Raw genomic sequence first — 24,029 nt, forward strand, 5'->3', positions numbered from 1 at the left:
CGGTCACCGGCCGACATGGACTGGGTAGTCATCTGAAGGGGCTGGCGTCCCGTTGTTCTGCCTCTCTCCTGAACTAAAAGCCTCTGTGACCATCGTGTCTGGAATGTATGTGTGCATGCCAGCCTCGAGTATTTCAACCACGGTGCGCTCACTTGTCAATTGCATATCGTTTACATGAATTCATACAACATTGACTTTATCTAATCAAGTTTTGGTTCGAATGAAGCGTCTTGATGTGCGGAACATGATTGTGAGTTTGGAATATGTAAGCAATGAAGGTCAGGAGACCACGATGTCTTACAATGTGACTGAGAGTACGTACGTTTCAGACTTAAAAAGATGTATAAAACCATTAATTTCTTAAGAGACAGAACAACAGTCTCCAGACTTCATTCTAGTTGGTTTATAAGCAGCTCGAGCAGTGGATACACACTAACGATGCCTTCCTAGGATACCAGAACAGTGTAGAAGGAAGTAGTTTTATCAGTTTAAAATTTTGTCACTGTAGTGACTTGCGGGGTGGTTGTATGTCTGATGTTGGTCAAATATATCCTCCATTAGAATAATAAGAACGTTGCATTCTGCACAACTAATACTTCGGGAACCATGTGGCTTTAACAGTATAGCATTTTTAGGTGCAGAACCGTGTAATCCTTGGAGTGTGCGTTTATGCTCTATGATCATTTCTCTCATGATGGTACCTACCTGGTACTGACTCCAGACAGTGGAATAATGCTTCAGAATTGATTGTACGGTTGATTTATGTGAAATGCTTCAAACTCCATATGTATGGGCCTCCATCATGTATAAACCATCTATTACAGCATCTTAACACTTTCATGTCTACTATAATCGATATAAGGTACGTCCCTCTTCGACACTCACGCACCTGGGGAGATCTTGTGCTCTGGATGGGTGCCGTGGGTAAGATTAGTGTTGCAGGAAGGATTGATCAAGGACAATGCGGGAGGGATCTGTCAGTATCCTAGGAATGCGACAATGCCCATTCACACAAGGAAAGATGGCCAGTCGCAGTCGTAAATTCTGCATTATGATGGATGTGCTGGAAATATGTAGACAACCTTCTTGGGTCGGTATAGCATGCTGTCTGGTATGCTTTGGTGTTTGTGGTCGACTGGATGTATTACACAGTTATCTAGCTGCATTCGAAATCTAGTATATGGTACTTGCAAAGTAGTGTAGGGTTGATCTAGCGATGATGTAGAAATTGGGAAGCATTCTACCATGTCACTGACTGGCGTTGAAATTACAGAACAACAGGTAAAATTGCTAAAATTGATCTCGCTATCAACTGCGGTGTGCATTACAGTTCATTGTCCCATATCAATGATGTCTTTCCCATCCCATCTGTCCACTAGATACGCTGTTGGTTACCACATACTGATTGACTGACACCACTCGGTTGAGATGGAGGGAACATTGGCGGAGCACTGGATATCTGCTACTTGTTGCTATGGAGCAGGGGATTAGACGTTGTATGGAAGCGTACCTTAATGCTACAGACTCGTTCTATTTCCATATGCTTTAATGCCCTCCACATGTTTTTACTTTTTTAATTTTGTCCCACCAATAAGATAACAGTACCTCTTTTTATTTGTACTACCTGGTGCATGTTGTGATCAACACCTTCAGGCGATGGGCGACAGTGGAACAGTAATCATGTACATGACTGCAAAATGAAGGAACAATGTTTTTCGAAGTTGAATACCGAGACATCCGCTACCTTGTCAGTGGGGAAGATGAGACTGGCTGCACATTTCATCGCCTTCGAATAGCTGTTGGAAGTGCTATACAATACTACAAACTCTTCCAGTTTCCGTATGTTCCGATGTCTTCCACATTTTTGTCAATGAGAAACATTGCCTCTGTGTTTTATTTCTACCAGCCTGTATTGTGGTAGCTGTATAGTTTATGCCATGCGATGTTCAGCTTTCTGTGTGAGCTAGAGGATCGAAACGTGTTAATGTCGGTTTAGCAGCAGCTGACACGGATATCTAAGCAATGGTAGAAAAAAAGTGTATGGCAGGGTACACTGATTATTGGGTGTGTTACAATAAAAATATAAAATAAAATAAACCAATGTATTAAACTGCTTATGAAGGCACAATACAGGAACCCTCTCGTGTGACTGATAGTCTCTTGGATACGATCCTCCTACAGTACAGGTGATGAAACTTGTGGAAGCGACTTCGATCACAAGCCACCTGCTCCAATAACCAATACCTGTATATTTAATAGGATCGCCATATATGGTCAGCGCCAGAAAGCAGACTGTATTTGTTTCAGATATATCAGAAGACAGGGAGGTGGTAATATCGAGTTCTCTAAAGGATGATGTTAGCAGAGTTTTTATAGTTTGTGGGTTTTCTCTTTTGGATGGTACAAAATACCAAGGTGGGAGATAATGTTTGGATGATAGACATGAATGCACCCTGAGAGACACAGATCTACATCAGATTGCAATACCTATATGTAGTTTGGAGGTGTATTCCAATGCAGTAGCAAAATCCTCTTCCTTCTTCCCTGCCGTGTGTGTTGTTGAATTTTCAGAATTTTCCCAACAAGAAACACCACCGTAACTGCTCATACTATCTTTCTACTACCTTGTATTGGAGGAGAAAGCTTTGTTTGGCTCTGGCCTTATGCACTGTACATGGTTGGCTGAGCTACGACAACATGTTTCAGTTTCCACCAACGGGTCAAAACGCGGTCCTGTCGCATTAACTCAGCTTTACCTGTTTCTCCACAGGGTGCAGAATGTCTTAGATATATCGCTCTCTGCCTTCTGTTCAGGTCTGACTTAAATTGGGATGATCACATGGACGAAGCTGCAGCAAAGGTGGGGTAGAGACTGAGGAGCAGTTACAAGATGCAGAGGGACTGTCTAAAAACCAGAACTGGAGTTTTTGCTGTGTGGGATCCTTAGCAGATAGGTTCGAAAAAGGTAACTCATTTCGAGATAGTGGCATGAATATGATTCACCCACGCTGTAATCGTTAAAAGACGTCTCTACAGGATGCAGTGCAAGTGTGTGGTTGAACGGATAGACTTGATTCCAAACCGCAGACAGCATTTCTACCAGAAATCATAATGCTATCAGCGACCCGTGTGTGCCTGTAGATTCAAGACAGCTTTTTATGCAGGGTGACGGTAACACAGCCGCTATGATCATATTTTTAGTAGCGCTTTCCTTACGTGAAATGTATGTTGTCGGCTGTAGAATCGCTCAGTGGACAGCTTCAAATGTTGTTTCTCAATAGTGTTCCTCAAAAAATCATCGTGTTCCGTCCATGGATTCCCATATGACTTATCTGGCGAGTGTGATCCGACTGCTGAAAAAAAATTACTCGCCATGCGAAGTGACTCTCATGATCAATTTCATTAATTAGCCTGTCAATTTGGTAACAATGACGTGCCACCGGGTGGCTCGAAGAGATGGCTAGGGCACCATGGAATTATTCTTGATTGGCGTTTCTTTTTTTTCGTTGTGGCGATATCCTTCTACGTATTTCAATCTCCCACCAACACAAGACGAGAAAGACTCTGACGATTTGTTTCGTAAATGCATAAAACGGCATCGCAGTGGTAAAAGGGGACCTGCTATAGTGTACAAAACAGCTACATCCTCTTGAATTATAGCTTGTTGTTTTCGAACGTAAAATGATTGTGTTCTTTCCGACATGTGAGCCAATGGTATGAAAGATTGTATTCTCTAATGTTATTTCACGTGTCTGAAATGTTTGTAATAAACGTGCATGACAGTTTATTTACAGACACTGAACGTGAGAGACGGTCTCAGGCCGTGTAATTTGTTCATCAAGCTGAAAGAAATTGCTTAGTATAGAAGTTTTTTCTTTGGATTTTAAATTCTCGCTTTTTCTGATGACGGTTTCGAATAAAGAGGACAATCGCAGTGACCGGTAATTTTCGCAGCAAAATAGTCAAAGTTTTTTCTCCTGATTTTATGCAGGGTGGACATGTCTCTGCTGATCATCTGTAATCAGCGATGGTACACTTCGCTGGATGTCGCAAAATAATGAGATGCGAATGGTATCCTCCAGTTGAACATAAAAACTATACTGATTTGGGTCAGGAAACTAAAAGAAAATGGACTGTGCCTGTTTTCGTGGAAAGAGGACATTTATTATCATTGCATTTGTGTTTTCCTTTTTTAATAGATGCTTCATTATAGGAGATGCGTTGACCTCAAATACCATTGTTCTCCATCGCAGAACGGCAGGCTCGGGAGGGCAACTCCACTGCCTGTGGCCACTGGACACAGCCACGCTTCAACGAGAAGCGGGACGGTGCTGCGAAATTTCCCTTTTGTATTGACGGAGTGTCGTTGCCTCAAGGCAGGCCACATACCACAAGTGACCACGGAGGATATCAGAAGGCCTGGCGAGGCCAGTGACCATAGAATAGTGGCAATGGGCCGCAGGAAAAGCGCTGGGCAGAGCAGCTAGCCATTTGAAAAAGCGATCTGCAACGTTCTCTGCAGTTGTTGTTCCACAGGGGTCCAGTCTTTCCGAGAAATACTTTTAACAGATAGCAAGAAAGAGTTGTGTTGACGATAAATACAATTGTTCTCCATCACAGAATGACAGGCTGCTGAGGGTGAAGGGGTTGCATGTCTACTGTGGGTGGTCGCTGGACACAGCAGTGCTCTGACCAGGGGATGGAGTGTGGGGGCTGTGTCCCTATATTTTAGACGAACAAGTTGCACTTGGGGTGGCCGTCCTCTTATCTCCTATTGTTTAGTTGATTGTACATGCTATTGTGATGGTGAAGAAGTGTCGCATCAATGCGGTTAGCGATTACGTTGAAGGCGGAAGTGCCGTTGAGCGCAAAACATGGAGGAGCAGCTGGCCATTTGAAAAAGCCTGTGTTCTCCCCATAGGAGGATGGATGGAAGGAGGGAGGGAGGGGAGCGATGAGGGGGCTAAGAGGGCCTCGATTTTCGGTAGTTTGTAGATGCCTCTAGAAGACAGCTCACATTCAAATACCACCCCGTCTGCAGTCTTTTGGGACGACGGTTTTCCCCAGTACATGTATTGCATTATGACATGTTCATTACAAGTGGTGGTTTTTTCGCGACAATTTTAAAATGCATTTTTCCCATCAGTTGTGGTAGCGGTATTGGCTTCGATTACCTGGGCTGCAGGGTGGTTTTCGTGCAGGCGTCTGTAGCGAATTCTGATGTCAAACAACGATACCCACTGCCCTCAACTGTATGTTGACAGGTAATACACTTCTTAAACTTCTCTCTGTCCAACACCAGCATCTCATCAGCTGAAGATATTTCCAGCCAAAAAGAATAAAGATAGTATCTTACACCCCTGCCTTTTTCCCACCAGCTTGTAGGTGAAGGGTAAAGTCTGAGTGTGCCTGTCACTAGTTTCGAGTGGTCTTGCGAAACTTTTTCCGAGTAGGATAACACCAGTTACATGGTATCATCAGTTTTTGAGCTATATTGAGATTTTAGGACGTCCTTGCGTAGCGCTATGCGTATTGCTGCATAATTAGGCCCAATTTTTATGATTAATTACGTAATTAGGACCTGTCTTTACTTCATTTTCCTGACCAGAACAAATAAAGTACAGTAACCTTACCTTCCTCTCCTGCATCTGGATGGTTTCCATGTGTTGGGGGATGCACTTGAGGTTTCTATCCAGTAGAACCAGGGTTCGAGAATTGAAAAGGACACTGCCAGTTTTAATTTCCCGTCAATTTGAAGCACTTCTGGTGGTATAATTGTGTTAGGATGGTGCACGTGGGCTTTCCGTCCAGAAGGACCAGCGTTTCAGTGCCAGAAAGGGCACAGCCAATTTAAAATCCCACCATGGGAGGTGGGGTGGGATGTCAGCACAACCCTGGAACAAAGACATTCGCACCAAAATTCGAAGTTCTCGCCAAAATTCGAAATTCCTGCCAAAACTAGAAATTCTCGCCAATGAGGTACGTGGGGGAGGGGAGGAGGGAAGGAGTTGGAGCCCACATGCAGGCTGAGAAAAACATATGACGTCATCTGGTGGTGGGGGTGGGCGTGGTAATGGAGGTGAATGTGGTTGGGGAGATTAATTGATCAATTTAATTAATTTGCATATCAGTTTGATATCAAAATTTCTTTGATGTCACCACTATCCTATAACTCTAGGCTAAAAACTAAGTGCTTTCAGAATTCATTTCGGAGATGATATTTTTTAATAGCTAACAACTTATTAATGTAAAACAATCGTACAAAATCAAACATCTGTATTCAGCAGCTATTTTTTTTAAAGTTCCTGTACAGGAATGATGTCTTTCCTGTCTCATTGCATTAATAAATACGCAGGGAAACCCCCTGAACTGTAAAAAAAGAAAAAGAATGATTACTCATAAAAGTAGTAAATAATATGAATGAAAATTCACCCTAAATAAATAATAGTGCATACCAGAATCTCTGGAACCCATATTACTTTTTACCACACTTTGTAACACGCCCGGTAGTACGAATGGGTGGGGTGATACCTTAAACTGACTTTTCGTTTCGTGACCGTGCGCCCTGTCCACACCTCGTACCTGGTAATCCCGCGGCGGTCGTACTGTTCTGCTCCACACTGCTGTTGGCTTGCCTGAAATTATCTATCGAAATATGCAAGCGGGTTTAGGGGAGCCACTCAACGTTAGAACACAGCACTGTCCTACTTCTGGTATGAACATCTATATTCTGAGACGATATGGAAACCACAAGTTGCACTGTTTACACCCTAAATCGTAAATGTTTATCCCAATTAACAGTCTTGATATTAACAGTCCAAAGATCATTCGGACGAGCGTACGCGTAACCGACACGACGCAGGTGATTGTTGATTATGCGGAAGCTGAATGATCGAACGAAAGTTCTTCCACACATACAGATATCTGGTAATAGTCGTCCTTGTCACTAGTAATGATATAACACTGTTCGTAAAGTTAATTTTTCAGTTCTCAGTTCTCACTTGTACGAGCGTGCGCGTAACCGTCGCGGCGCGGCTGATTGTTGATAATGCGGAAACGCGATGATCTAACGCACGTCCTCACGCTCGCTACAAGACACTGGCACTTGACTGCACTCTTTTATGGTAACTAATTTCTATTGATTCACATCAGTTCATTCTGGGAGACCAATCACGGCGCGGATGATTGATACTGTGCGACACGCAACGAGAGCATACACAAATACGTTATCGGCGGCACTGCTCATCTTTTAATTACATCTTGACGCACTTTCCTCTGATTACTTCCATATTTCATCACTTTACTGTTATAGCACTTGTAACAATACTTCAACCTGAATACTAACAATGCTTCTTACATGCAGAGCTACACACTACACAACTTAGCAGTCTGCCCGCAAAGATACTCCACAACTAAGCCAGCGATATGACAATACGCTTACAACTTCAAGTGAAAACACACTTCAACGCATTCACAAACGCAGAGTGATTTCAAACCAGTAGAGAAGCTTTAGATACACTGCAATCGAGAGTAAATATAACCTAGCTCTACCGTACGTCAGTTTACAATCAGAAAATAACACACTGCCGCAGCAATGCCCCATCTATCGGACTATAGCAGGACGTTATGCATTCCAGGAAGTACTCGCATTTGAAAAGTGGATTTCTAGCCACCCTTAGGACGAAATACCCCTATATTCCGCGTTCAACCCATCTTTGTGACATACATTTCATCCGAAATTTAAAATTTCATTGCTATCTACTTCTGGTTTTAGCGACCTTTCTATCCGTAGCAATGTGTGGGTATTATTACCATTTACAAGGGCCATTAGTTCTGGAACTTTTCCGCAGACGCTCCTGCGGCTAATACTACTCTATGTTAATATTTTCTTACTCTGATCTCCTGTAACAAATGCTACTTTGTCTGAACTCAAAGGGGAACCTTATCGAGCCTGTGGAGAGATTTCCCTATCCCAGAAAACCACCATGTGCATGCAACACCTACTCCACTACCCTGGTAGCCACTTCCTGTGTATAGTGCAAGCCTGATCTAATAAGAGGAGACCTGCAATTCTCCACCTGGTTGCGTATGTCGAATATTTTCGTCCGACACAGTCGCAGATAGTCTGGTTTAGACCTTCCACTCTTCTCCACGATCGGTTCTGGGAGCGATGCTGTAAAGTGATAGCTCTACTTACACCAAATCAGCCAGCTGCCTGTACATATCGAGGGCGGCCTCTGAGCTCAGGTGGTGAACGTCATTCATGCTGACATGAGCCGCAGTTGACAACCAGGTGCACCCACTCATTTGCTGCCGGCGATTCCTCCACATCTCGGACGGGGCCCCCGGCAGACAAACGGTGTGGAGCCTGGCGTCTTCTTCCGACCTGTCCGCTATTTGCTAAGGGGCTCCATCAGCTGCTTAACAATGGAGCTCCCAATGACAAGCAATGCCACCGTCTGTGCTAGTCCAGACCTCTCAGGAATATCGGGCACAGTGCCAACAGTATGGAGTCCTGTGCTGGCTCAGACATATTCGTACTTTCGGCAGCAGGCAATACCTCAAACGCGTTTTTAAGATGTAATGGGACAGTCGTTTCACCAGAGCTTCGCGACTCTGCCACTGTTTGCCAATCACTCAGGTAAGGGTCAACCAACCAGGTCGTGCGAATCGGAAGACGCAGTGGTATCAGGGTTTCCAGGAGGCGCTATGGGATCCAGAGATGCCAAAGCATTCGCCTCTGATGTCCCAGTTCCACCCAGCCAAGAACAGGAGCCAGAAGCCTGTCGACCGTGGCCAACAGAGCTTCCAGCTGTGGCCAATTCCCCTGCACCCGTACACACATAATGAGTTATTGTCTCAAACACAGGTAATGTAACGTAACACAGGAAATTGAACTCACTGGACACAAATATTCGAAAAATGGGCAAACTCTTCCAACAAAAATAAACAGCACTACTAAAAACAACTAAGTAGCCACTTACTGTTCACTTGCAATCAGAAGTAAGTCAGAACAGCACTAAACTAAACTATGTAAACAATCCGTGTGCAGTGGATAAGCTGTGGCTGATCTCTGCTCTGCTCTGAGGCTGTAGGTCTACTGGATATTTCAAACATCTGAGATTTGCAAATTTAACAGAATCATACTATATTCATGATTTTGCCAGTATGTTCACGAATGTGTTGGCCACATCTATCACAAAATAAAGTCATGTCTGTATCCACATACAAATGTCAGACACCAAAAAAGTATTAAATAGACATCGATCTATAAAAGTGTGTATTAGAATCGATTACACAAACCAAATAGCTGCTTTGCTAGAGAAGAAAAATGGAGCTAAGAAAAGAATTGTGGGTAGGGAAGGTCTATCAAAAAAGTTTTATTATTTGTAAAAAAATTCATAATCAAATAGACAATAAGAAACTTTTATTAGAAACCTGTGTATGTCTTGGGATCGCCAAATATATTAATTTGCTTTCATTAGACTTGTAGATAACATTTTAACGTTCCTATTTTAAAAGTTAACTACAGTACATTCTCTTTAAATTTTCTGGAAAATGATGCTGTGTTGAAGAAAGTTCATTAGTTCATGAATTTATACATAAATTGCACGAATTACACATATGTATGTATATTTATTTATATGTGTAATTCATGAACACACAACACACTATCTTATTCAAAATTTACAGAAAGCTGAAATAAAAAATATGTTGCAGTTGATTTTTAGATCAATACCAGATAATTACAAGTAATAATAGCTAGAAATTACAACTCATAAACATCTGCATAATAATGTTACCAAGGTGTGCTTATTAGACTTGTTACTCAACAAAGAGAAACACAATACTTTTTAAGCTGAGCAACTGTAGGGTAAGAATATATTTGTAAATTTCTTTCTATGACTGAAGGTTAACATTGACTTGGAGTTGAGCAACGAGTTTTAAATTTTTGTTTGCATTTGTATTCTATGAGGCCTAACTGCAAATATTGTCACTGCACTTAAAAGTTATCAAAATTCTGTCACCTTTCTTTTTCTAATAAATTTTCCAAAAATAATATAACATGATACAAAGTATTAAGGGTTCATATTGATATTTTCAATAGGTTCATTAATTTTTTTGAAGTCACTAGTAGGATCAGAATGTTTTAAGAAACTTTATGGACTGTCCATGTCTCTCATATTTTTTCTTTCTGAACTTCTGAAGCATGACTTAAGTACTTTTCAACTGTTTTTTTTTTAAATAAAAGGGCCAAAAGTAATGTATACAGAAGTATACTGATCTGCAGTTGTAAGTTATAATCACTGCTAAGCTCACAACTGCATCCATTTGTAAGTCATAAATTGAAGGTAAAACTTCGGCATTCTTAGGTCTGTCACTTCACCTCCAAGCCATAATCACAGTCACATTTGAGAACTGAACTTTAAATTTTACCATTTGACTCGTTAACTTTGTGTTTGAAGTAAGTTTTCTAATTGACACATCTATTGGTTGTTATTTACCCATGACATACTCCTTTAAATCAAATAAAACATTATGTTGGATAAATGTGTCATATAATTTCATTGCAATTTTTGAGAAAACTTTCTGACATTTTAGTAGATGTACAATATCATTTCTTTATTCTTAAAAATCATGTTTTTTTGCATAATCTGCATTACTGTTTCTTTTTGCAGTACAAAAATCATATAAAACCAAGCTCATGGTGATATGTTCGTGGGAATACTTTTCTCATAGTTTTGAAGCCTAAAAATTTGGCAAGCAAGTGTTTTATGTAACTTCCTTATCATACATCATTTCCGTATTTAAGAAGAATTTCCCAAAGATGCAACCTATCATTAGTAATAACATTAGTCTTTCATGTCCCTACTAGTTAGCAGCAATTAATTTTCTAAATTTATGTATTGTTATTGAATTATATCTTCATGTTTTGATCCTGGGATTTAAATAATTTAGTGAACGTAAAAGTCAAATGTGCTGCATGATACAAGAAAATCCCAATAAGTATTAAAGACTTTGCAGGTTGTATAACATTCCCGAAAATGATACAGCTTAATGCATGAGCCACACTACAGTGGAAGATGTTGCAGAACATCACTTGACTGTTGCAAAATTGACTGTGTCACCGCCGGCCGAAGTGGCCGTGCGGTTAAAGGTGCTGCAGTCTGGAACCGCAAGACCGCTACGGTCGCAGGTTCGAATCCTGCCTCGGGCATGGATGTTTGTGGTGTCCTTAGGTTAGTTAGGTTTAACTAGTTCTAAGTTCTAGGGGACTAATGACCTGAGCAGTTGAGTCCCATAGTGCTCAGAGCCATTTGAACTTTGACTGTGTCACCTGATAAATAGTTTCCTCACAAACAACAATTGTTACTTGCTTTGGACAGCAAGCCATACACAGAAAGACAGTTAGTTAAATACGTGTGAATATACTGTAACATTTCATAGTTAATTAGTCTGTACTGTGATCTGACCGAAACAAGAATGGAAAAATAAAAATAAATGTTCACTTGATAAAAAGTACACAACACAGACTGAAATGAAATAAGCAGGTTTTAGAAAAGTCAAATTCTTTGAGTGATACAAAAACGTTTCCCAACAATAATTTGTGAATAAACTCTGCTGATGGTTACCATATGGTACTAAATGGTGACAATTATGTTCTCATATGAGACCTTAACTTTTCCCGGCGAGTCGAATGCTCAAATAACTTACGGGTTTGCTGCCGGGTGACGTCGTCGAACACCGCCGATATTTCGACAGGGGCACACCCTGCCATTCTCAAGGCACAAATGCAAGGAAAAAGAAATGTGCAAGCAAATTTAATACCTCGGTTCACAGAGGAGAAACAAGGAAGACACCACACACAGAACAAGTGTCAACACAACCAAAGGTAACCAACATCAGAAAATCGATAGTTACTATTAGTCAACAGGTGAGGTAGCACTAATTCTGTCACTCTGTTTTTTGATGAGAGACAGAGCCAGATTCCAAGCAGTATTTAAACAAAATCCACCATCTCTGTTAATAAGGTTGCTTGATAGTCTGATTTCAACAGCTTCCTTAATAACACTATCCCAATAGCTGGACATGCAAGCCAGAATCTCCGTGTTGCGGTGTTCGACGACGTCACCCGGCAGCAAACCCGTAAGTTATTTGAAATTATGTTCTCATACTAGAAATTAAAAACTGTGTTTAGTGCTGTGTGATCACAAAAGCTTTGAACATCCTTGTGCTATTTTCCCTCTCTAATTAGTTAAAGTGAAGCATGACGTCCATCCAACAGAACTTTCTATTTTGCTTTCTTCATGCATTTTCTTATTTGTTTCTCTTACAAACTTTCCATCATAATCTCACATTGTGTCAAAGGAAATTACAAATACTGTTTTATCAGTTCAACATATAATTTGATGTCTCTAATATCGCATGGTTGAAACTCATGACTTAATATCGGCCTTATTTCATTCTAGTTTTTATTTCTTTGTATCTAATTTAAGTTTTGTTGCTTGCCTAAGAAATTTTGTTAAATATATAACCACTTTATCGTACCATACTTGGGGACTGAGTGTAGGGTAGAGGATGCAAGTAACCTGCATCGCTGTTCTAGGCAAGGTTATAGTTAAGATGGGTTACCGTTGGCTTCCTCTGACATCTTTTGAAGTATCAAGTGCGTATCTGTGCCCTGTGGATGACGGTAACGACTACTTGTGCAGTGTAGTGTCGGGTTTCTGTGGTTATGGATTAAGGGAAAGGAGAGGTTGAAACATAGTACCGGCACACAACCTACTGCTCTCGATTAGGATCAAGGGGGGTCTGGGGCCCCGAGCTCGACGTCCCCATCCAACAAACGAATCATGGTCAGAAGTGCCACATGTCCTCACTTCATGAGACACTGCAGAGAGGTTCGGAATATAATCCAGAGGTCTGAGGTGAAGACTGCTGATCAGGTGCTTAACATCATCATTTCTCCTCATCTTCTTGTCGATATACTGGCAATGAAGATTTTTCCTCACCATGTTTCGAACCAGCGTACCTCCAACTTTACCGCGACTGCGCAAGTGTCCGTTTTGCGACCTTGGGTGCGGAGAAAGGTTTAGTTCCCTGTACCAAAACAATATGCTGTGGCAGAACGTCTATTCATATACATTGCTATAAACACTTTATTGCATTACTTTTAATATTATTTTTACATTAGGAGTAATTATCTGAGAGTTATACATTAAAAATCTCCGTTGCAAAATGTGAATAATTCCACTGTATCTTACACCACTGCTGGAGATAAACGGAAATGCAGCGATGTCAGAGATCATTGCCATCACTGATTTAGTACGCTCCATCACACAAGTGACGGTAACTTCGCCACGTGACCGTGGTCACCCGAGTCGGCTACCTGGGGAACTACGAAAAACATCATGTAACTGGCTACTGAGCAGGATGAAATAAGTTTTGCTATGGGCAGCCACTTCAAGCACATAACACTAAGTTATGCTAAGCGACCGTCTTTTCACCACCACCGTCAGACCGTTCTACGAACATCGCTGCGCTCTGTTGGACTCTGCAGAATTTCTCGTACCTCTCTGCATTACCGCCACAGGGCTTTCTCATTAGTGTTCGACTATTGGTAACAAAACCCGGAAAATTTCCTCTTGATATCTGTACTGTGATAGATGCCAGTTCCTTTATTTCGGTTATTTTGTTGAGTACTTAAATTCTCTTCGAGTATTAGGAGCCAGCGATCTATGTTACATTGAACACAGTTTTCCCAAATTCCATCACCAACGAAGACGAGGTAGCACCTGATGAAGGCAACGAGTTACGTGACCGAAATATTGTGCCAGAGTGACGCGGCAGTAGACGCGATTATTCCACATGTCAAGATCTCGCCGGGAAAGCCTGAAGAGTTCCATACTTAGTAGTCATATACAACAGCTCGCTCGTCGAAAGATCCGTACCTAAAGGCTAGAAAGTTGTACAACTTACACCAATACCCAATAAAGGAAATTCAAGTTATCCACTTAATTACAAACCCATACCGCTAACGTCGACTTGTAGCAGGATTTTGAAGTATATTCTGTGTTCGAACATTACGATGTGCCTCGAAGAAAACGATTTATTGACAAACAGCCAAATGGATTCAGAAAATATCGTTCTTGTGAAACACAACTACCTTCGAATCCTCGTGAAGTAGCGTGTGCTATTAAAAGGGGATGTCAAATAGGTTCCATATTTTTAGATTTGAAGAAGGCTTTTGACACTGCTCCTCACAAGCGGCTTTAGATAAAACTGTGTGCCTATGGAGTATCGTGCCAGTTGTGCAACTGGATCTGTAATTTTCTCCCTCCCGCCGGAGGTTCGAGTCCTTCCTCGGGCATGGGTGTGAGTGTTGTCCTTAGCGTTAAGTAAGTTTAAGTAGTGTTTACGTCTAGGGGCCGATGACCTCAGCAGTTTGGTCCCTTAGTAATTCACACACATTTGAACATTTGTAATTACCTGCCAGAAAGGTCACAGATAGTAATAGCTGACGGAAAGTCATCGAGTAAAACAGAAGTAATATTTCGTATTCCCGAAGGAAGTGTTACAGGTCCCCTGCTGGTCCTGATCTGCACAAACGATTTAGGATGCTATCCCAGCAAGCCACATAGATTGTCTGCAGAAAATACTATCATTTACCAACTTGCAAAGTCATCTGATGATCAAAACATATTGCAAAATGATTTAGACAAGATATCTTTATGGTACGAAAATCGGCAGTCGACTCTAAATAAAGAAATGTGTGAAGTCATCCACATGAGTACTAAAAGGAATCCGCTAAATTTCGGTTACACATTAAGGTTGTCTGTTCAACTACTACTTAGGGATAACAATTACGTATGACGTAAATTGGAACGATCACGTAGACAATGCTGTGGGAAAAAGAAACCAAAGATTGCTATTTATTGGCAAAACACTTAAAAATTCATCAGGTCTACTAAAGAGACTGCTTACACTACGCTTGTCCGCCCTCTTCTGGAGTATTGCTGTGCGGTGTGGAATCCGCATCAGTTAGCATTGACGAGGACATCGAAAAAGTCCAGATAAGAGGAACTTGTTTTGTGCTAACGCGAAATAAGGGTGAGATTGCCCCATACATGATACGCGAATTGGGGTGGCAATCCAAACATAGGCGTTTTTCCTTGCGGCAGGATCTTTTCATGAAGTTTCAGTTACCATCTTCCTCCTCAGAATGTGAAAATATTTTGCTGATGCCTACATACAAAGGGAAAAAATTATCTTCATTATAATATAAATCAGAGCTGGCACGGAAACATTTAAGTGTTCGTTTTTCCTGTTCGCTGGTCGAGGGTGGAACGGTAGAGAAATAGCTCGAAGGTGATTCGTTCAACCCCCTGCGAGGCAGTTAATTTTGAATTGCAGAGTAATGATGCAGATGTAGAATATGTGGTCGCTATTAAACACTATATCTGCAAAAGTTTTCATTTATTGCGCTAGGCTACGCCAAACGGCGACGAGTCATTAGTCTCATGTGTACAAGACTGCTACGTTACAAGTGACCACAAACATTATATGTGTAGAGCAATGTCCACAGGATGAGCCTAATAAATCTACCCTGGACAACACATTTATGAATCACGGCCATGAAGAGGTGTGCTCTCCATCACAGAAAATGCTGGTAACCGTGACTCAGTTGCTGTCAAAGGTCTGTAGAGTGCGCAGCTCCTGCATGCTCTGTCCCAAGTACTTTGCTGTGGCGTTACGTTTGAGAGGAGCAGAGTTTAGCGCCCAGTTGAATAACACAAAATGGTGCTCACATTAAAACAGTGCGTGTTCGAAGCGTTGTGGAAGCAACAATTCGTTGGAAATGAGTGGGGAACTGTTTGCAATAGAGTTCAACCCTTTCGGGGGCTCATTTTCTGTAGCAACTCAGTGGAGATAATTTTTTTGCTATCGTATTAGAAATGTGATCAAATGACTATGATTGTTTTTTGATAATTTTATTTTCGTGATTTGGGACCAAAAATTATTGTGGTACATGAACACCACTGCACGTTTGTGTGGCATTAAAACTGGCGGTAAATGGATTTCTCACTTCCCTTTTGTGTGCTGTTATGTGTTGCCATTACACGCAAAAAATAATGAACAGTGTTTTCTATTTTTATTTTATGTTTTCTTTTACTTTATTTAAAAAATATTTGTTACCGATATTAAAGTTTACTTACCATAAGGTGAAAACAATCCTTGAAACTTGATCACGCAATAAAGGTATGAGCTGATACAGGTCACAATAATGTATAGTGCAGAACCCAAGCAATGTCTTCCGACTTCCGTAGTGATCCCACGATAAACAGAAACTGACTGTTGTAGCAGTTTTCATATATCTGGTGCAGTGTACTACCACAAACATAGACAGAGGTGGTAAAACATATTCACAAAAGCTTTGGGATACCCCTAAGTTGGTGGTAAGTATGTTTCCCAAGGACCACCAACGACAGACGAATTTTGTGGGAAGTATACTTCCCATGCCCCTTCCAGAAACTATATTGGTGGTAACCATACTTCCCAACAATTATTAAAACACCGTTGGTTGGTGGGATATATGCTTCCCACAGTCCTAAAGGCTATATTTCACTACAAATAGAAACTACAGCTGGTGCAGCGGACTGCCACTAGATGCCAGGAGCATACATAAGTGGTAACACATATTCCCTTAAACGTTGTTAAGAAATATGTTTAAAGGGAGGTATATCCCCCAGAGCATAGCTAACACTTGGTTCAAGAATCATAAAAGAAGGTTGTATACATGGAAGAACCTTGGAGATACTGGAAGGTGTCAGATAGATTATATAATGCTACACAGAGATTTAGGAACCAGGTTTTAAATTGTAAGACATTTCCAGGGGCAGATGTGGACTCTGACCACAATCTATTGGTTATGAACTGTAGCTTAAAACTGAAGAAAGTGCAAAAAAGTGGGAAATTGAGGAGATGGGACCTGGATAAACTGAAAGAACCAGAGGTTGTAGAGAGCTTTTGGGAGAGCATTAGAGAACGATTGACAAGAATGGGGGAAAGAAATACAGTAGAATTAGAATGGGTAGCTTTGAGAGACGAAATAGTGAATATAGCAGAGGCTAAAGTAGGTAAAAAGACGAGGGCTAATAGAAATCCCTGAGTAGCAGAAGAGATATTGAATTTAATTGATAAAAGGAGAAAATATAAAAATCCAGTAAATGAAGCAGGCAAAAACGAATACCAACGTCTCAAAAATGAGATCGACAGGAATTGCAAAATGGCTAAGCAAGGATGGCTAGAGGACAAATGTAAGGATGTGGAGGCTTATCTCACTAGGGGTAAGATAGATACTGCCTACAGGAAAATTAAAGAGACCTTTGGAGAAAAGAGGACCACTTGCATGAATATCAAGCGCTCAGATGGAAACCCAATTCTAAGCAAAGAAGGGAAAGCAGAAAGATGGAAGGAGTATATAGAGGGTCTATACAAGGGCGATGTTCTTGAGGAAAATATTATAGAAATGGAAGAGAATGTAGATGAAGATGAAATAGGAGATAACGATACTACGTGAATGCTTTAAAAATATTTAAAAAAATATTCAACAGCATGTAATGATGAAAGAATTTTTCATTAGTGTGTCATGAATGTTTTTGAACTCTAGTAGTAGTTAAACTTATGAAATTCAATATTATAGTGTATATGTTATTCCATGTATTTATGTCTACACCGATCCTGAAATACACTCCTGGAAATTGAAATAAGAACACCGTGAATTCATTGTCCCAAGAAGGGGAAACTTTATTGACACATTCCTGGGATCAGATACATCACATGATCACACTGACAGAACCACAGGCACATAGACACAGGCAACAGAGCATGCACAATGTCGGCACTAGTACAGTGTATATCCACCTTTCGCAGCAATGCAGGCTGCTATTCTCCCATGGAGACGATCGTAGAGATGCTGGATGTAGTCCTGTAGAACGGCTTGCCATGCCATTTCCACCTGGCGCCTCAGTTGGACCAGCGTTCGTGCTGGACGTGCAGACCGCGTGAGACGACGCTTCATCCAGTCCCAAACATGCTCAATGGGGGACAGATCCGGAGATCTTGCTGGCCAGGGTAGTTGACTTACACCTTCTAGAGCACGTTGGGTGGCACGGGATACATGCGGACGTGCATTGTCCTGTTGGAACAGCAAATTCCCTTGCCGGTCTAGGAATGGTAGAACGATGGGTTCGATGACGGTTTGGATGTACCGTGCACTATTCAGTGTCCCCTCGACGATCACCAGTGGTGTACGGCCAGTGTAGGAGATCGCTCCCCACACCATGATGCCGGGTGTTGGCCCTGTGTGCCTCGGTCGTATGCAGTCCTGATTGTGGCGCTCACCTGCACGGCGCCAAACACGCATACGACCATCATTGGCACCAAGGCAGAAGCGACTCTCATCGCTGAAGACGACACGTCTCCATTCGTCCCTCCATTCACGCCTGTCGCGACACCACTGGAGGCGGGCTGCACGATGTTGGGGCGTGAGCGGAAGACGGCCTAACGGTGTGCGGGACCGTAGCCCAGCTTCATGGAGACGGTTGCGAATGGTCCTCGCCGATACCCCAGGAGCAACAGTGTCCCTAATTTGCTGGGAAGTGGCGGTGCGGTCCCCTACGGCACTGCGTAGGATCCTACGGTCTTGGCGTGCATCCGTGCGTCGCTGCGGTCCGGTCCCAGGTCGACGGGCACGTGCACCTTCCGCCGACCACTGGCGACAACATCGATGTACTGTGGAGACCTCACGCCCCACGTGTTGAGCAATTCGGCGGTACGTCCACCCGGCCTCCCGCATGCCAACTATACGCCCTCGCTCAAAGTCCGTCAACTGCACATACGGCTCACGTCCACGCTGTCGCGGCATGCTACCAGTGTTAAAGACTGCGATGGAGCTCCGTATGCCACGGCAAACTGGCTGACACTGACGGCGGCGGTGCACAAATGCTGCGCAGCTAGCGCCATTCGACGGCCAACACCGCGGTTCCTGGTGTGTCCGCTGTGCCGTGCGTGTGATCATTGCTTGTACAGCCCTCTCGCAGTGTCCGGAGCAAGTATGGTGGGTCTGACACACCGGTGTCAATGTGTTCTTTTTTCCATTTCCAGGAGTGTATGATCAATCATAATTTACTACACAACTTCAGTGCAGGGTGTACATCGCCCAAGGTACCTCATGTGTTGTGGACAAGGTACAAAGCAAATTAGTAAACGCTACTAACGCTAAGCACTGTTAAAATATACTGCCATCTGCTACGGCAGAGATTTGCACGAATTTATCGTGTAAACAAAAGTCACAAATCTGACACTAATCAAGGAACCTAGATTACAAAACGTGTAAAATAATACGAGAGGCAAAGTTTTGTAAAGTCGAGCCTGGCTCTGGAGGGCAAGTACGCAATGAATAGGCAGACATGACATGGGGACTTACCTCAGATGAGACGGAAATACAATTGTATAGTCAAAAGTCTGAAGGCAAGTACGACTCTGTAAGTGGAAAATAGAACGAGGTAATTAGTGCGAGAGACTGGTAAAATCCAGCACGAGCCAAAATCCAGTTCAGACTGAATGAAATACATTAGTGTTTGTGAACTATTCGAAACAGTTACTTTAAGCAGTGTGAAAAACTGTGAAGGTGAAACTGTGATACGGACAGTGAAGTGCTAGTATTGAACGTTCAACAGCGGTGAAGTCGCCAAACGCCAATATTACGCAAGAAAAACTGTGAATTTGCTTATAAATGTGAACTGTTAACGTGAACACACAGTCAATATTTTTGGGACAGGCTGTAATTTCAGTGAGTACAATAATGCGAGATTTGAATGCGATGCGTGGACTGTTGCAAAACAGCGACCGCAGAAACGGCGAATGTTTGTGCTAAGCTCGTATTGAGACACTCACCAGTACCTGCGAGTGCGGCGAAAACATAAATAATTTTATCAAGACAAAAACTGACGTGTAATGGAAACAGTATCGCATCAAAACTGCATTCACGGGAGAAGATCCATGTCAAATACTCTGCCTGACACTCGGTAACTGGCGAAAACTTAACAACTGCCGTACTAATAAATGCTTCTTTCCCACTAGCGTAACCATCTGCAACGGGAGGGAAATATTACGTTGGTTGCGTGTATGTTTATGTACTACGTCGGAGATGCGTAGCAGAGCTGACTCCTGCCAACAAGCGCGGGGGGCGGATATCATCCCACTCCGTCACGTCCGGCCGAGACAGAAGCGCATCGCCAACCGGGCAGCCGATCAGCTGATTCTGACGTTCCGCGACGGCGAGAGACACGCTGGCGTCGAGAGGGCGTTGACCTCTCCGCAGCCGCCACGAACGCCGAGCACCGAACACACCAAACGTCGCCGTCGCGAGCTAAACGTCGCGGCGTAGATCATCATCGACACCGCAGTCAATAACGACGATATATTAATTGTTATAATCACCTCGTTTCTTTGCATAGGGCAACGAAAAATTGTTCGTAACGTATGCACATCCTGTACTCCAATTACATGCCAGAAAGAATTAAGTGAAAGTAACCAAAGCAGTTAGTCTGTCGCTCCGCCGGGGTTTTCCACAGGGTTTCCCTACGGCCGCGCCAAATGGGGAGCGAACAGTTGACACCCCTGGGACTTCAAGAATTACGGACTAACTCGTAATTGTATACCTTTGAATACTGCATAAGCTGCAACCCAAAGTAAAAGAAGCACCCAAAATGAATGTACCAATGTGAAGGGTCATAACGTAACTGTCAAACTAATTGTATTCTATGTCCTTTTCTTTTGTACATGACTACATTCGTAACCAATTGTATATTATATTGTTACGTAAATAACTTCATCTGTATTACACTTTGTGTGCAACAAACATTATTAAGTACAATGACTAAAACATACGATGTGACATATGTAGATTGCGAAAGAAAAAAATCTGCGTGTGGACACTGTGGACATGAAGTAGGAAATATTTATGTCAAAAAACACAAACATTTTTTATGACATAAACATTTCGGGGGGCAATATAGCGTCCCCAGTGAAATAATACGAAAGGACTTAAAAACAGTATTTATAAAGAAGAGACGTTTAAAAATTGAATAATATACATTTTATCATGTACCCGTATTATAATAATTTCTCTGTGTAAGTTTCGAGGGCAAAGAAATATAACAAAATGATCTAAAGAGACGACAAGATACGCTCTTTTGTTAATTTTTTTAGTCGTCCTCACTTCTTCTCTTGTCTTGGTTGCGTGCAGACGGACATCTTGCGAGTTCTGGCAGATATAAGCATATTTGTACTAATTAAGCAGATAATATATTGATTTAATATTATTGTTCACTTTTAATTTGTAAGAGGTGATCCCGATTTCATGTCCGCCTTCCTTGAATTAACCTGCGTTCGAGTAATTTACAGTGCAACAATCGCAGCGGCCGATGCAGCCAACGACGCCATTACATGACGATATTAACTTACAAAATTTAACGGAAGCGAAAAACTCGCCCGCTATTAACACAATATACATTTTTCTCCACAGCCGCCCGACGCTGCAGAAAATACATAGCTTTAAGATTCTTATTTTCAGTACAACAGCCGAGAGCTAGAGCCAGGACTCCGACCACAATGCAATGGTTAAGGAGGTAAGAAGAAATACTCTCGCGCGTGTGTGGGCCGCAATTGTAATTAATAACTAAAGATGTTTTTCTTTAAAGTGAACTGACTAGCCGAGGAAATTAATATGAAAAGTTTATTCCATTGTTCAACTTATATGCTCATGTTTAAAAGGTTCAGCGAGTCTAACATTCATTAACGTAACAAATAATTTAAGATTAATATTGTTAAAAAGGAGAACTTCATAAAAGCATTTAATTGTAAATCAAAATTAAAATGAAATATCATTTTTATTAAGGCCCACCACGTAAGTCGGCAACAATCAACATAACAATAATAAATTAAATTGCGACGGCCGACGGACGCGAGATAGACTTAGAGAAAGCTTCTGACAATGTTGACTGGAATACTCTGTCAAATTCTGAAGGTGGCAGGGGTAAAATACAGGGAGCGAAAGGCTATTTACAATTTGTACAGAAACCAGATGGCAGTAGAGGGGCATGAAAGGGAAGCAGTTATAGGGAAGGAAGTGAGACCGGGTTGTAGCCTCTCCCCGATGTTATTCGATCTGTATATTGAGCAAGCAGTAAAGGAAACAAAAGAAAAATGTGGAGTAGGAATTAAAATCCATGGAAAAGAAATAAAAATTTTTAGGTTCGCCAGTGACATTGTAATTCTGTCAGAGAAGGCAAGGGACTTGGAAGAGCAGTTGAACGGAATGGATAGTGTCTTGAAAGAGGGTATAAGTTGAACATCAACAAAAGCAAAACGAGGATAATGGAATGTAATCGAATTAAGTCGGGTTATGCTGAAGGAATTAGATTAGGAAATGAGACACTTAAAGTAGTAAAGGAGTTTTGCTATTTGGGGAGCAAAATAACTGATGATGGTCGAAGTAGAGAGGGTTTTAAGTATAGACTGACAATGGCAAGGAAAGCATTTCTGAAGAAGAGAAATTTGTTAACATTGAGAATAGATTTAAGTGTCAGGAAGTCGCTTCTGAAAGTATTTGTATAGAGTATAGCCATGTATGGAAGTGAAACATGGACGATAAATAGTTTGTACAAGAAGAGAATAGAAGCTTTCGAAAAGTGGTGCTACAGAAGAATGCTGAAGATTAGATGGGTAGATCACATAACTAATGAGGAGGTATTGAATAGAATTGGAGAAAAGAGAAATTTGTGGCACAACTTGACTAGGAGAAGGGATCGGTTTGTGGGGCACATTCTGACACATCAAGGGATCACCAATTTAGTATTGGAGGGCAGCGTAAAGGGTAAAAATCGTAGGGGGAGACCAAGAGATGAATACACTAAACAGATTCAGAAGGATGTAGGTTGCAGTAGGTACTGGGAGATGAAGAATCTTGCACAGGATAGAGTAGCACGGAGAGCTGCATCAAACCAGTCTCTTGACTGAAGACCACAACAACAACATCCCCAACGGCCCCCGGGAAGGTTAAGACTAGAAGTAATTTGGCAAAACCTCCAACAATGTCTGCACTGCAAATTTACTGGTTAGTAGGGGCGAAACGGTCTCCGTAGCGAGAAAAAACGTAATTATTCGAATGAAGCTGGAACAGTATTGTAAATTTTTTTTTGGACAGTTGTACATTGAGGTGACAAGAAATCATGAGAAAGCGATATGCTGATGGCGATAGTATCGCGTACACAAAGTAGAAAAGGGCAGTGCATTGGCAGAGCTGTCATTTGTACTCTAGTGATTCGTGTGAAAGGGAGTCGGACGTGATTATAGCCACACGACGGAAATTATCAGACTTTGAATACGCTATGGCAGTTGGAGCTGGACGCAATGGACATTTCAGTTCGGAAATCGTTAGACATTTCAGTATTTCGAGATCCACAGTGTCAAGAGTGTACCAAGAATACCAAATTTCAGGCATTACCTCTCACCACGGACAACGCACTGGCTGACGGCCGAGAGCAGTGGCGTTTGCGTAGAGTGGTCAGTGTCAACTTACAAGGAACGCTGTGTGAAATAATCGCAGAAATCAATGTGGGATGTACGACAAACGTATTCGCTAGAACAGCGCGGCGAAATTTGACGTTAATGGGCTAGGCCAGCAGACGAACGACGCCAGTGCCTTTGCTCACAGCACGACAGTGTCCACAGCGCCTCTCTTGGGCTGATGACCATATCTGTTGGTCCCTGGAAAACGGTGGCCTGCTCAGATGAGGCTCGATTTCAGTTGGTAAGAGCAGATGGCAGGGTTCTAGTGTGCCACAGACCCCACGTAGCCGTGGATGCAAGTTGTGAACAAAGCACCGTGCAAGCTTGTGGTGGCTGCTGTGTTTACGTGGAATGAACTAAGTCCTCCGGTCAAGCTGAACCTATCGTTGACG

This window comes from Schistocerca piceifrons, chromosome 5, assembly GCF_021461385.2.
Source record: "Schistocerca piceifrons isolate TAMUIC-IGC-003096 chromosome 5, iqSchPice1.1, whole genome shotgun sequence".
Taxonomy (NCBI): domain Eukaryota; kingdom Metazoa; phylum Arthropoda; class Insecta; order Orthoptera; family Acrididae; genus Schistocerca; species Schistocerca piceifrons.